This window comes from Lepeophtheirus salmonis, chromosome 6 (assembly GCF_016086655.4).
Source record: "Lepeophtheirus salmonis chromosome 6, UVic_Lsal_1.4, whole genome shotgun sequence".
Classification (NCBI taxonomy): Eukaryota; Metazoa; Arthropoda; class Copepoda; order Siphonostomatoida; family Caligidae; genus Lepeophtheirus; species Lepeophtheirus salmonis.
The window spans coordinates 11,007,069-11,021,339 of NC_052136.2; the positions used below are offsets into that span (position 1 = coordinate 11,007,069).

At 30.9% G+C, this 14,271-nt stretch overlaps 1 protein-coding gene and 1 long non-coding RNA gene across 2 annotated transcripts in view; both read right to left on the reverse strand.

Annotated features, from left to right (window-relative positions):
- Positions 1–14,271, reverse strand: part of LOC121120529 (uncharacterized) — a 191,557-nt gene that overhangs the window by 148,496 nt on the left and 28,790 nt on the right. The gene's annotated exons all lie outside the window — the stretch shown is intronic.
- On the reverse strand, positions 1,959–2,852 carry LOC139905672 (uncharacterized). The gene is made up of 2 exons (XR_011780644.1): positions 2,091–2,852; positions 1,959–2,024 (listed from the first exon to the last, which is right to left on the reverse strand). It is a non-coding gene; the product is annotated as an uncharacterized lncRNA (long non-coding RNA).

The window sequence follows — 14,271 nt, forward strand, 5'->3', positions numbered from 1 at the left end:
CCACATCCTCCACTGCCAAACAAACTGTTGCAAAACAAAACAAAACAGAGGTAGACGACACTGTAAAACCCCACATAGCGGTGACAAAAAACGTGTCTACTCCAGAAAAGAAGTTGGCAGAGTTAGCCCCTGTTCCATCACAGAATAATAGTGAAAAATAGCATGGATTTCCTGAAAGTTACAAAATCAATCAAATAGACCCCGCTAGCGATATGCGACCTTTAAATCTACCCTAGAACCCAATATCAGTCCCTGAATTGCTCCCCACGAGTATTTGCTCTCTGAATGGTACGTAAGAACGCGATTGTCAGAAAAGGAGCCTACAAACAGTTAACGTAATTCTAAAAACTCCTCCGACAAATAAGACAATTTTTACACCAATTAAAAGACATTCCCTCCCTGGGAAAAGGGGAAAACCTTCAAAAAGACAGTTTTATGTATACAGTATCTAGTTCCTAAACTTATTTTTTGAATTTTATTATTTTAAAACAATAATTTTAACATGAGTGCAATGATGACCTTTAATGTTAACTCAATATCTTCCATTGGTAGAGCTGTCAAAGTTTTCCACTTTGTCAAGGTTGTTTCCTATCCAGATGTCGTAATTTTAGTTGGCACGAGACTGGAAAATACGAAAGACATTCTTCATCTTTTACCAACGTCTTACTTGCACTTCTACGCCAAGGCAAATAGAAAAACATACCGCCCTTCAAGGGGAGTAGTAGTCCTAGTCAAGAACGATCTTGATCCTCAAGTTGTATTTTCAGACCCAGAGGGTAATTATGTCATACTAGATATCACATTTCTGGAAAAAAGAATGACACTCTATGCAATATATGGACCCAATAACGATTCAACTTGTTGGTTTTCAAAGTAGTAGAAAAGTATCCCTCATACAAAAGGTAACAAATGTATCTTAGGTAGACACCTAAACATCACAAGAAAATCCTTCAGAGACACGCTTGGATACAAAGGAGCTTATAATATTAAAAATGCTAAATATGGAGAAACAGATAATCAAATTAGTTATAAATTTAAAGGCATAGACGACACAAATTGAGATTACTAACTTTATCAGGAACTACAATATAAAATACAAATCTCCAGGACCCTCAGATCTGCCCTTTGAATTTTATAAATCTTTTAATACGCAGCTAACCCGTGTTCTTCACGTGATCTATGAAGAAATATTTAAAAGGGGATTCGTTACAGATTTCATCACCACCGGATCTCTGGCATTGATACTAAAGAAAAATCGCTCGGGTGAAGCAATAAAAAATTACAGGCTTCTAAATACCTCCTACAAAATCATCACGGGTATTTTTAATAATAGAATAGTCAGATTCCTTCTGCAATACATCTTTCAGCCAAAAGGTTTCGTTAAATCAAGGCTGCTAGAAGATATTCCTCGCTCAATCCAAGATGCTATTGACTGTTCGGAAAATGAAAACCTTGCAGCACTTATGTTTGACTTTGAAAAAGCATTTGATAATTTCTCCCATATATTCAGAATTGGGCAACTATATATATATGGATTTCTGGATGGATTTATTAAAAAAAAGAGTGCAGTTTCTGGGCTGAAAGAATTCGATATGTATTTCAGCTTATTACAGAATACAATTTTAATGAGCGGATCTTTGCAGGTCCAATAGAAGTTTACAGAGCCGTGAATAGATGTGGACATTACTAGAAAAAGATGGGTTCATCGTGGAGATCAATCATTGACTACGTGCTTCCACTTTTGAGGCTTGACGAGTCTGTCAACTTGAACACTCGTCTGAGAAGTCGTGACGAGTATTTCGAAAACCCTGTCGGTCACCTGCACTCAAATAGCATCGTTTTGAATAATTACATACTTTCACTTAGGGTCAAAACACTGTTCCAGATCCAAAAAGCGGATAAGAACTCCAGCATGTATTGCACTAGAAACTGTTTCTAGTAAATGAATAAGAGAAGCCTTTTATAACGCCCTTGTTATGAAACACCCTTCCACTCTAGTTGAGAGAAAAGTGAAGGGACTGGACCTAGAAAGAGACATGAAAAGAGTAGACCCATTGGTGATTTTGAAAAACCTTTTCAGCGATTCTCACCAGAAGTAGCTTAGGTACTGGCTGGCAACATCTTCACTTTTTACCTATAAATCGAGAGTGAGTCCGGAAGATAGAAAGTATTATTTATGTAAGAACGAAACGGAGACATCATCTCATATTTTTTACTTTTGCCGGATGGCTTTACTCATGTTGGTATGGTGCCACTACGGAGTGAGACTCACACAAATGGATTGGCTTATCGTCACGTCTGCATCATATGAGGAGTGTTTCAAAATAAAGAATAATGTTTCCAAGGTCCAGGAAGAACTCTACGCGGCGAACCATAGGAATGGAATTATTCCAATCGGAATATGAAGCTGCGTGTTAACCTTGTATAATTTAATGGACTCCTTCCCAAGTGGAGGTTTCAAATATGCTGTTGACAAATAGTGTCCATCTAATGGAGCGCTGTTTGTTTCTTTCCTTCTCTATCTTTGAGAATATATAATTGGGAGATTTACTCGTTTGTGATCCTCTTTGAAGGGGGAGAGCTAGAGAAGAAAAAAAAATGTCCCTTTATTAAGGTGTTAACGTATTTAAATATTTTAGATTTCGAAACTAATGTTTAATTTCAATTTATACATAGTAATATTATAAATGTTATTATTTAATATATATAAGAAAAAAAAAACTTAAATTTTGGATTTCAAAATTACAAACATAAAAGAAAGTTCTAGCCCTTATGAAAATTATTAATATAAATAGTCTTGCAGACGCCCCTGATTGTGGTATGGCAGCACATTCATATTTTTATGTCGACAATAAATAAGCTGACACGTATGACTATCATATATTCTTTGATTGAAGATTTGGATTTTTGATTTTTGAAGGATTTAATTTTTTCACGCCGAGTGCCCTCATTTTCTCTTATCTAGTTAATATTAAGCCTATGTTAGTGAAATTGGATATTATACACTCCGATATATTTAAAAATTCTTTTGATTCCTTTGATGCGGAATCAAAACTGATGAGCACTAATTTGATTCCCAAAATTTGTTAAAAGTTATGAATATTTTTATTTTATTTTTTATGTCAAAATATTATTCCCTATATTAATTTGCATCTACAAGCAGTGTTGTGTAGGTATTTATTTGGTCAAATCCAGTCTTAAAACATGTTCTATCGATCCTTGGGACCGGTCCTTGGAATTTTTCATAATATATCGATGTTTTATTAAGACAAATATTAAATGAATATTAAGCTTATTGGTCATATCTTGCAAAAAATATTAATATTTTCATGAAAATGCAATATAATACTACCATAATATATTTTTACCTAATTTATTCTGTTATATATGGAATAACTTAAAAAAGGGAAAAACATCCTCATTGACGTCACAAGGGATCAATTTTACCTTCTTCAAGCACCGAAAATGGGATTGGACTGGACGGCACAAGACTTGACTGGACCACAGTCTGCAGTCATAAATAAGGACCGAAATAATACTCTATAAAAGTATACATACAGATATAATTTGCTTCCAAAAATAAATATTCAGTACTACATGGTTACAAAAAACAATGCCTGTGCGATTTCTTTTTTTTTTCTTTTCTTTTAAAGTACAAATACCTAAATACTATCGATAAATAGAAATACCATCAACATATTAAAGTAGCTTGTAAAAAAAGAGAAACATAAAATTGTATATCTCAAAAATAAAATCAAAAACACCAACGGAACCGATAGTGCATCATCATCAGTGACAATTATTTAATTAATTTATTTTTCTTCTTTAATAAAACTTGGTTATGGTGGGCATATGGAGATAATTCCGATATTATATATGAATATATAATTTTTAATTTTATGTATCCTACCAACAGCTGGGCAAGAAAAACAGATTTTGCCAAAACATGCAACCACTCATCTACTATGATGTCAATATTAAAAGCGTGGTGGAAGTCAAACATCAGTCGTACACGGGTTATGGTATAGCCTTGTATTTCTATTAACCTTGATCAAAACCTAATCGAATGATCAGAGACGTTCCCTTGGAGCTCCCTCGTCCCCACCGTCACAAATGCAAATGCGTCTTTATTCAATCATGAAAATCCAGTGTAGAATGGGCATATTAAAAAAAAAAAAAACCGCAAATTCAAAATGGTAACTGACAATTTGAAGAGTGTTTAGGAGGAGAGAAGGGATAATGCCAATGGTATTTCATTAGATCAGCTTCAATCAGCTGTGACAAGAGAGGAAGGAAAAAAAGAATATAAAAAAGGACATTTGCTAGAATTACTTCCATGTTGATCTCCAATTCTATTCTAAGTCCAACAAGAACTTACAATTATAGCTCAGCAACAAATCATCACGGTTATGCTCTGTCTTTTATGAGCACACACAAATATTCAATCAGGGATTTGAATATAATTGAATCTATTTAGGAAAATATGTGTACTACTCAAGAATTAAATGATAATGACAACTACTAAGGAAAAGACAATTCCTTCTTATTTTAACGATTAGAAATTAACGGGTCAGCCAAAAACTCGTCTCACTTCATATTCCTTCCAAAATGTTACCCCTCATCAATTGATTAAAATTATTTGTGCCCTTATTCCTTAATTCATTTTTATATCTTGAGCTTAATTGCAACTTGAGTAGTGCTCTGGCTGGGTAAGTTATCTTGTTTAATGCCATTAATTCTTCCACGGTACATATTCCTTTTTTTTAACGTTTCAATATCCATATCAGCGATAGGGAAGTAAATTATATCTATATTCTTGAACAGAGAATACGGTACTTGTTTATTTTTGATTAGGTTCTTCATTGTTTCTACAGAAGGAGGATTGTCATAATGTTTATGCCATCAGCATATAAATTTATTGTTCCACGTCCACCTTTATATTTTTCTACGTATATTCTCTAGTTTTAGGTTTTCAGGAAATTATATATTCATTTTCATATGTTTTCAGAATTTTGTAACCTATAGGTTGGCTGTAGTTTGTTACTTTGTACCAATAGCTCAATAAAGGAATTAATATTTGATTTAACACTTTTATTCTGTCTATAAGGTTTAGATTTTGCCTTTTGGCGGATATTATCCGTTTTTGAAGGGTATTTTAATTTAAGTGGGATCCCTTTCGTTTGTACTTTTTTTGTTCACTATACTTCCCAAAAGATCCACTTCTTCCTTTTTGCTGCATTTCTAAGATATTTAATTTTTTTTTATAAATGTGTTTATTATAAAAGAAACAAATTATATTTTGTTAAATAATGAAACTCATATTGTTAAGATTATTTTTACATAATGATTTTTGTTCTCAATATCTTATATTCATAAAAATATTTTTAGTATTTTATAAATTGTTATTTACGGATTCAAAATGGATGGAGTAGCTAAATATCGTTACGTTGACTAAAAATAAGCTGACTACGAACCGCACTATAAAAATTATTTTCACTAACAGAGTGTGAAGGAAAATATCGGAACATCACTGGAATTGCCTTTACTTTATGCACCCATTTTTATTTGTAACTTCAACCAAAGGGTATTCGTACGGAGTTGTTTAAAGTTATTTTCTAACATACCATAAATAATGAGTATAACATATAATACCAATCCATAAGCAAGCAACACCTTTCCAGGATGTTAGGCAGTAGAGGGTATAATTTAAAAGGGATACAAAGTTCTTGTTAAGTTTGGAGAAGAATATAAAAGAAGACCCCACTAAGTCGATGAATTGCCTGGCCAACAACTTCTCTATGGCTCCTAGGACCATCAGGAGGTATATAAAGCACAACATGGGATTAATTTCTTTCAGAGGAATCCCATGTCACAGTCTGACAGAGGAAATGTAACCCAGGGTTCCTGGGATGTGCAAGAAAATCCTCACATGGATCAATGCCAATGGGTCAATTGGAAAAAAATTATCAAACAAGAAGATTTTCACAGTGTATCAATTCCACAAACGCCAGAACGATTGCTGGCTTGCGGGAACAAAAGAAGAGGTCCAAGGGTTTTAGGGTTTTACTACACCAAATACCGGCCCAAACAATGTTCCTTGGCGTTGTAACTTCTGATGGAAAGAAGATGTCTCCGTTCTTTTTCCAGGTTGGACAGAAAATCGGGCAGGAAGCCTACTATAAGGTGCTTAGGTACACCCTCTTACCATGGGTAAAGACCAACTACCTGGAGGATAACTAAGTGTGGACTGTGGGAGGCTTCCCCTCTCACACGTCCGTCGAGTGTCAAAACATGGTTCGATTCTTGTCCAAAGAGATATGACCACCTTCCTTACCAGATTTGAACCCACTGGACTTTTCTTTACGAGGCACTTTGGAGAAGGAAACCAATAAGACTTCACACCCAAATTTGGACTCACTGAAGATCTCCACAGTGGCTGCATGGGACAACATGTTGGAGGAATTCGTCATTAACTTCTGCATGGTCTTCAGACGACGTGTAAAACTTGTGATTAATAATGACGACTGCCATAGTTAGTGAAAAAAGTTTTGTAAACACCTTGTGTACATGTTTTATAAATATTATTTTTTTGCCTATAATTGAAAATATAGAATTATTGATATATTTCTTAGTCCATCTCTCGAGTCAACGTTTTGATACCCTACCCTGTATATCTCTAGATATTGGGGTGCTGTCGCCAATTCAACTGAGAGTGAGATAAGTAGCATGAATTAGATAAAGATACAAAAATAAATTTATGTAAAAAAAAACTTTTTTTTGATGTTATAGGATGAAAATTAACCGAGGTGGAACACATAAAATTTTAGGCATAGAAAGAAAACAATGAATATGTTTATTTTTTTCTTTTGATCATGAATAAACATTTTTGTTTTATATTTTTATTTTGTCCCAAAGCCTTCTTTGAATAAAATTTTCTGCATTTCCTAAAATATATATGTCCATAGCTTAATATTTCGAATCTTGTACCAATCATTCAGAGTTCTTTTTTCCAATTTTAAATTATTTAATGTAACATAGGAATCCATTCAAAAACCAAATTTTTGGCAATTTTAATAAAACCAAATATTATTTTTATTCAAGCCACATTTAAAAGTTTTTTTTAAGCTTCATTAACGTAATTAGGTACTTTAAAGTTCTTAGATAGTCTCCAAATCACTCTACAGGGCCCTATTATTTTTTATAAAGTCCATATTTTTTTGTTAAAAGTTATACAGAGTGATCCAATGAAATGTGAACACTTACTAATTCAATAATCAATTAAATTTGAGTTGTTAAAATTTTTCATATTTTGACTGATTAGTTATTGAACTATTAGTTACAAACTAGAGCTGTCTAACTCTGGTATGACTCTTGAACCTGATCAACGAATTTCAATTTGCACATTCCTTGACGCAAGGAAAATCCAAAAAAATGTCCAAGCGGTAGGGCGTCTCTATGACCACTATCTGCGCCATCAACAAGTCCAAAACGTTGGAGAGTAAGAAGATCCTTGTCAAGAATGCCAAGTTGGACTCAGAGGAGTTAAAGAAAACAATCCAGGACTATTCCCTCAAGTCTATGAAGAACCATGAGAGATCTTGGGATTTCCCACCAGACTGTCCAGAGAGCTATCAAAAAAGTGGACAGAAAGAGCCTTGTAAGGCTGGAAAGGCCATTTTTGATCCTGCAATAAAATAAATTCATTTCCTCCGTTGCAAGACACTTTTGAATGATTTTTGTAGCTCTATCGACCTTTTTTTCACACTTTTGCTTTTCCCCTACAAGCTCTGATGGCAACCCCCGGAATACACCTTTTTGTTGTCATCCAAACACTGAGGTCCTCAAAGTCACTGTCATCCATCACTACATTTGCAGCGGGTGCTAGGCCTTCTGCCAACGCTGGAAAGTCATTATTGTCACTAAGGTCGGCTACAGTCATGATTAAGAGAGCTCAGACACACATCTATTTATAGTATTTATTTTGTTGAAATGATATCGTCAATTAATAAATTATATTCTCTTGAGGTTTAAAATTCAAGGGGTTCTTATTTCAATGGACCAGTCTGTATTGTGGAGTCAAATTCATTTTTTGATTTACAAAAAAAAGGAAGATACTAATACTCTTTTACCTTTTGTTGTAAGCTGTTCATATTTTTGCTTCTTTTCTTCTCTTCAGTGTTCTGATTGTTGATTGGTTAATTGAAATTAGCTATTGTTAAGCTACAAGCAATTGCAAACAATTATAAAGTAAGAGTTTCATATTTGGGAAGTATTGCCCATTTTATTTTGGGTCTTTTTCTTTTAGGAGCTATGGTTGCATGATTCAAAAAAGGTAACGACGTGTCATGCATTTATTAGATAACCTTTCTTAGAATCAAAATAAAAGTTGTGCAATGGATGTTAAAAATCTTGGGCATTATTGAGCATTTCTGATATAGTTTGTATCAGGTGGTTGATACAGAAAGTTGCAATTTCATTTTTTTCTTTTGTTCTCTATGTATGACTCATGAAAAGTGATATCACTTTACTTTTTGAAGCACACATATTTCATCATAAAAATATATTATACAGCAACATATAACATCTTTATTAAAAAAAATATATTGAGAGAGTAGAACACAATAAATTGTTTGCACATCTTTTAAATATAAAAAGTTAAGATATAAAATAAATAAAAAGTTTAGTTTGTGGTAGTAATATAAATATAATATTAAAATATGTTTATTTTTCATATTGAAAAATATTACTCACAAATTTTCAATAAAATATCAATTGTATATTTTTCCCAAAGATTTTATAGTGTCCAACTTTCGGTATTAATTTCATATTTAAGACTAAGCATATGGGTGAACGGAAGGAAAGTATAGAAGTGAGACATATGGTACATTTGATTAAAGCTTATTTTTAAAAAACAGCCGTCTATAATGCTTTAAAAGAATAAAAAATGGCATTATTTATCTTTAAAAATGAGAATCTTCTATATTTCATTGAACTATAAAAATAGTTTGAAATTTTAATATAAGGATAACTTGATTTACTTTGAAAACAATTGAAAAATCTTCCTCTAAATTATAGATCTAGCAACATTAAGATATTTTTTGATAATTTTTTTCCTTAATCCTGCAAATATGATATGTTATTCGATGTTAAATCAAAACTAATAAGTATCATTTTATAAAATAAATTATTATATCGTATTTTGGTAGTATGAAGTTAAATAATTATATGTAAATTTAAAAGAAAAAAAAACAACTAATACTAAATATATAAATTTTAATAGAAGTTTTACATAGAAAACTAAACCTGCATTAGTGACATCCTTTTATATAAAGTCGTCAGAAAACTGAGTAAAAAACAAACCTCAAAATAAAAATGAAAGTATTGAATTTCATAATGAATATAGATTAACGATTACAATGATAACGTCATTGATATTATCTTTTTAACTATTATATTGATTTTACAATCGGAAATTACATGTAAAATGCTAAAAATATCTTTATTGTATAAGACATCAAGAATAAAAATATCCAAATAAAAGAATAATTTTAACAAAAAGAGTTTTGAGTTTCAACTAGATATAAAATAGTTATCCTTAAAATTAAAAAATTTAATTTTAAATATTTATAAAAATTTGTGCTAAAAAATATTAATTACCCTTAAATTTTGGACAAGGTTGCGGTATTATATAAAATAATAGAAATAAATCCTAAGCAAGGCAAAATTACGATATATCAGATTGAATGTTTCATAGACATATTAAAAAATATTGGCGATAAAAGGTGGATTCAAGGGAATGATAAGTATTTTTATAAATCTCGGGGTATAAAATTATAAAATTTCCTAGTTTACTAATAAAAGGTTAATAATGACAATTCGTATAAGAAAGAAGTTATTATAGTTAAATACCTAAAAAGAAAATGGATTAATCAAATATACAAAATTCAATAGGACATTTTTAAAAAGAAAAAAATATATTGATTATTATTAGTTCATAATGTGTTTAATGTTCAAGAAAAAAATCTTTTGTAAATTTACGTTTACAGGTCAGTTACGATTTGTAAAAGTTGAAAAAAAATACTCTCAACTATTTTATAACAAACGTTTATACACCTTGGTATATAATTTTGGCTCTTATACAAAGTGAAGAGGAAATTTTTCCAAGCAGTTTTATTTGATTTTAGCATTTCCTTTTAATCTTAAATTTATATTTCTTTAATCAGACGAAAAATGAGTACAAAAAAAAAATACAACGGGTGATCTTGCGGAAGCTGAAATTTTCTCAGATAAGAAGATCTTCACTTTGAAACAGATCATAAGCCGAATATTGTTTACAAGGTCATTTATAGAAATTAAGGAGATCTTAAAAAAAAGTACCTAGCTACTTAGGTTTTAAGTAATTAAACGATTCTTAGTAATGACTAGTTATTATTTAATATATACTTATTTTCGGGTAACTGAAGGTCTGAAAACGTTAATAAAAGATTATTAACATTTAAAAATTTTCATACAATTCATAAAGAATTAAGAATTTAGGCAAACGTTAGAATTTTAGAAAAAATATAGTTTAAAGGTATTAAATTCAGAAAATGTACCACAGCTCAAGATTGACATTACTTACCAACCTCAAAGTGCGTATCAAATATGAAACTAATAGCTGGTCATTCCACATAAGTGCCAAAGCACAACTTGTAGAAACTTGCTCGGAAAATAAAATATGTCAGTTTACCAGAGTTTCAGTCTGTTCCTTTCTCCTTTAAGTATATTTTTTTAGCTTCTATCTGATATATTAAAAACATTTTTACAACTTGAGTAAGTAGAAGTAGACTTTCTCCAACTAAATCATTCTTTTTTTTATACCCAAACAAGATATGATAAACATACAAGAGTTTAATCCCCTAACTCCAAATATGACCTTCTTTTTTCTTTATTAACCTCATAGCCTTAAGAAAAAAAAAATGTTATTCATCATTGTAGCCTCCACAAACATGTACCTAATTGTGTAATAACACTGTTTAATGGCACAACAACGATATATAATAAACTTAGTTGAGTTTGATCACCTGATTCCGAATATATTCTATTTTTTCTCAATTTGTCTCATGGACTTCAGAAAAATGCCATAGAGTTTTAGTTATTTTTGGCTAATTTTAATATGAAAAGCTTTTTTTAAGGGCTGGGAGTTGAAGATTGGAATAAATTATTTGAACATACATAAAATTTAATCTTAAGTGATTCTATATATATTCAGAAAGCTTAAAAATATATCATTTGATAGCTAAAAGTATCTACTTATATAAAATTCTTATAAATCTTAAAAAGAAACACTTTATGACCTCCTACTGAATGCGACAATAGAAATAATAAGATCATATTTGAAATAAAGCTTTAACTATTATTTACTCCAATTTTTGTTCATTTTCTCCTGTTATCTACAGTCATTTATTCATATAAACAGAAAATCAATTTCTAAAATTATAGTATATTTTGTAATTAAGTAAATATTCTATATTTTTTTACATTGATGACAATGTTGATATTTCAAAAAAAGAGTTTGGTAGTTTATTATCCTTTTATCCACATTTACTCAACTTTTGTATCCTTTGGTCTGTTATAATATGATTATACTAAAAAAAATTAATAGTTCAGCCCTTACTAAAATTATATTAGCTTCAATTAAGATTATTTTCATGATCATTCATCCACTATGTACTTTTCATCAGAACATATAATAATCACTTCTTGATAATGTATTATATAATTTTTGATTTATTAAGTTATTTCCAGGGTCTCTTCTCACTATAAAGCTATATCTTCTGTGGATAATTACTTTAAATTATTTCTGTCCAGGATTGAGAATTTTATAGAGGTATTATTAATAAGTTCTATGTAAAAAAAAACATGTGAACTTATCGAAAAAAAATTATAAATTCGAATATTGCTAACTTTTAAGTTTTTTTCAACGATAATTAATCGTATAATAAGTCTAATCTAATTTATTTTACCCAGCAAAGAAACTATTGGCTAAATTAAACCAAGTTTAAAAAAATTATTTTCTACAACTCTAATAATAAGTATCAACTTAGTGTTGTGGGAAATATAGCCTAAAACGGGCAATTTATTTTATAGTCGGTAATCTGAAAAGGTTTTTTTTTGTTTTTTGTTTTTTTAGAGTTGTTATTATTATTTAAAAGAGAACTTTTAAACAAATACATGATAATCACTAGAAATTCTTGTTGGATTTGAAGTCAAAGAGAGGATCAATCTTGAAGTAATATCTGCCTTTACCTTCTCTAGATATACAGAGTTGAATGTATGATTATTTCTTTCCGGTCATGAGTCTTTGCAGATCTAATCTAATAATGGGTTATGACAGTTAAGCGACTCTACTTCCAAACATTTCTCTAATTGTAAGAGTACTCCTGTTTTTTTTTGGTTTTTTGCTGATTTCAATGCTTTATAAGATGTGTTACAATCATCCAATTAAACCAAGTATACCTTGCTCTACTTAATAACTTGTTGCAAACAATATTCCAACTACATAATGACCTTCTCATAAAAGCCCTTGTCCGTACTGGGAAAAAAATCGACAACCAATTTTCACAGGCCTCACTTGAAGCCAAATTTGTAGGTCCAAGACCGTTTACCATCGACAAAAACAGGTCATAGTCACTTTATCCCAGGTAAGGTGGATGCATAAGAACTTCCTATCCAAGCTTCTGATCGGTCATCAAATATGTGTTCCGCGTGGTGTTGTCTTAATGATATCTTGTTGTCTCTTAGTCACTAATACTACTTCCTTATGTTGCATCATCTACTTTAAATGGTTAATTTGTTGACAGTAGAGGGCAGAATTGAGTGAAAAAGCAAAGCTAGAAGTACTGTTGTGCTACACATACCGAAAGAGTATTGGACCCGTATAATTCGAAAATTTTCTTGATCGCTTTCGACGCACGTTTCCCTTTCTGGTAGTAAAAATGTCAAATATGGCAAATTCCTTCCTTTGAGACCTCCATATTTGACGCACAATAACTCATGGCTAAACCAGCCAAGCGAAATACTGTCCAAAAAGTGTTTATTCAAATCTTTAAAACACTCTATTGTATGATCCGATTTGGCCAATAATAAACAAGATATATATAGTCGAAAAAGGAGTGGGAAATATGAAATCACTTTTTCTTTAATCTAATTTTTACTTGCTGATCTGATTCATTTTGCCTCGAGGATATTTTTCCTTTATGTATATAAAAATGAGGTGTACACGTCGATGTTATTCATTTTAGGTTGAAGTTGACGTTTCCTTTGAATTTTCTAAATAAAAATAAGAATATTTTGCCTTAATACATGTTATACATAGATGTTCCTTTGGAATTTTTCATCAAAATATGTAATGTGTTTTATTATAAAATGCATTAAATATTTCTTTTCTCTTGGAATAATGATGAAGCTATGCGTTGCCTCATATTTTGCTTGTTCGTCAATCCAAAAATGTTTTTTTTTCTAGTATGAATAATCCATCATGTTTAATGATAATAACTAACAGAGAAGTGATTAGCAACTATTTCATTCGAATCGTAATTCTGTTTAGTTATTTATATTTTTCTTATTATACTAATTTTATTACTGATAAAAGGTCCCAATAAAGTCCTTACCTTCTAAATACAAGCAATAACAAGGCAGGTTCTACCTCTGAAGTCAATGCACTTGCCTGGACGTGACGCTGTCGTATGGCAAACACTAAGAAAACTAACCAATTGTAACACACCCTTTTGTCAAAATAAAACGCAATAAAATGCTCATTTACGATACAAAAAGGGGTCTCTTCGCAGGCTGTACAGTATACTAACAAAATAAATATCTATATCACAAGATATCATCCCCTTTTGCATTAAATTTTTTCAACTAATCCTTAACACTTTTGGTGATGATAGTTGGGTTAACATTAGTTGAACTGATTGAACAAAAAAAGGTGTTCAGGACTAGGATAATTTTCTGAAAGTGGTTTAGAGGCTAACAACAAATACTTACGATCCATTCACACTAACCTATCCAGGAAAATTAACCGAGAAGATTCCAATGAGAATAATCTGTATTAAAATATATACCTGTATGACTTCATCAGAGACAAAAAAGTATAAGTATATCCAAAAATAACTCAATAATATAATTTTGATTTGCTCATTTGAGCAAGAACGGGAAGAATGAGCCAGTTACTCCGTTGTTAATAGGTCCATAACAATTCAAAGTTCCATAAAATCAAACCCAAATGTA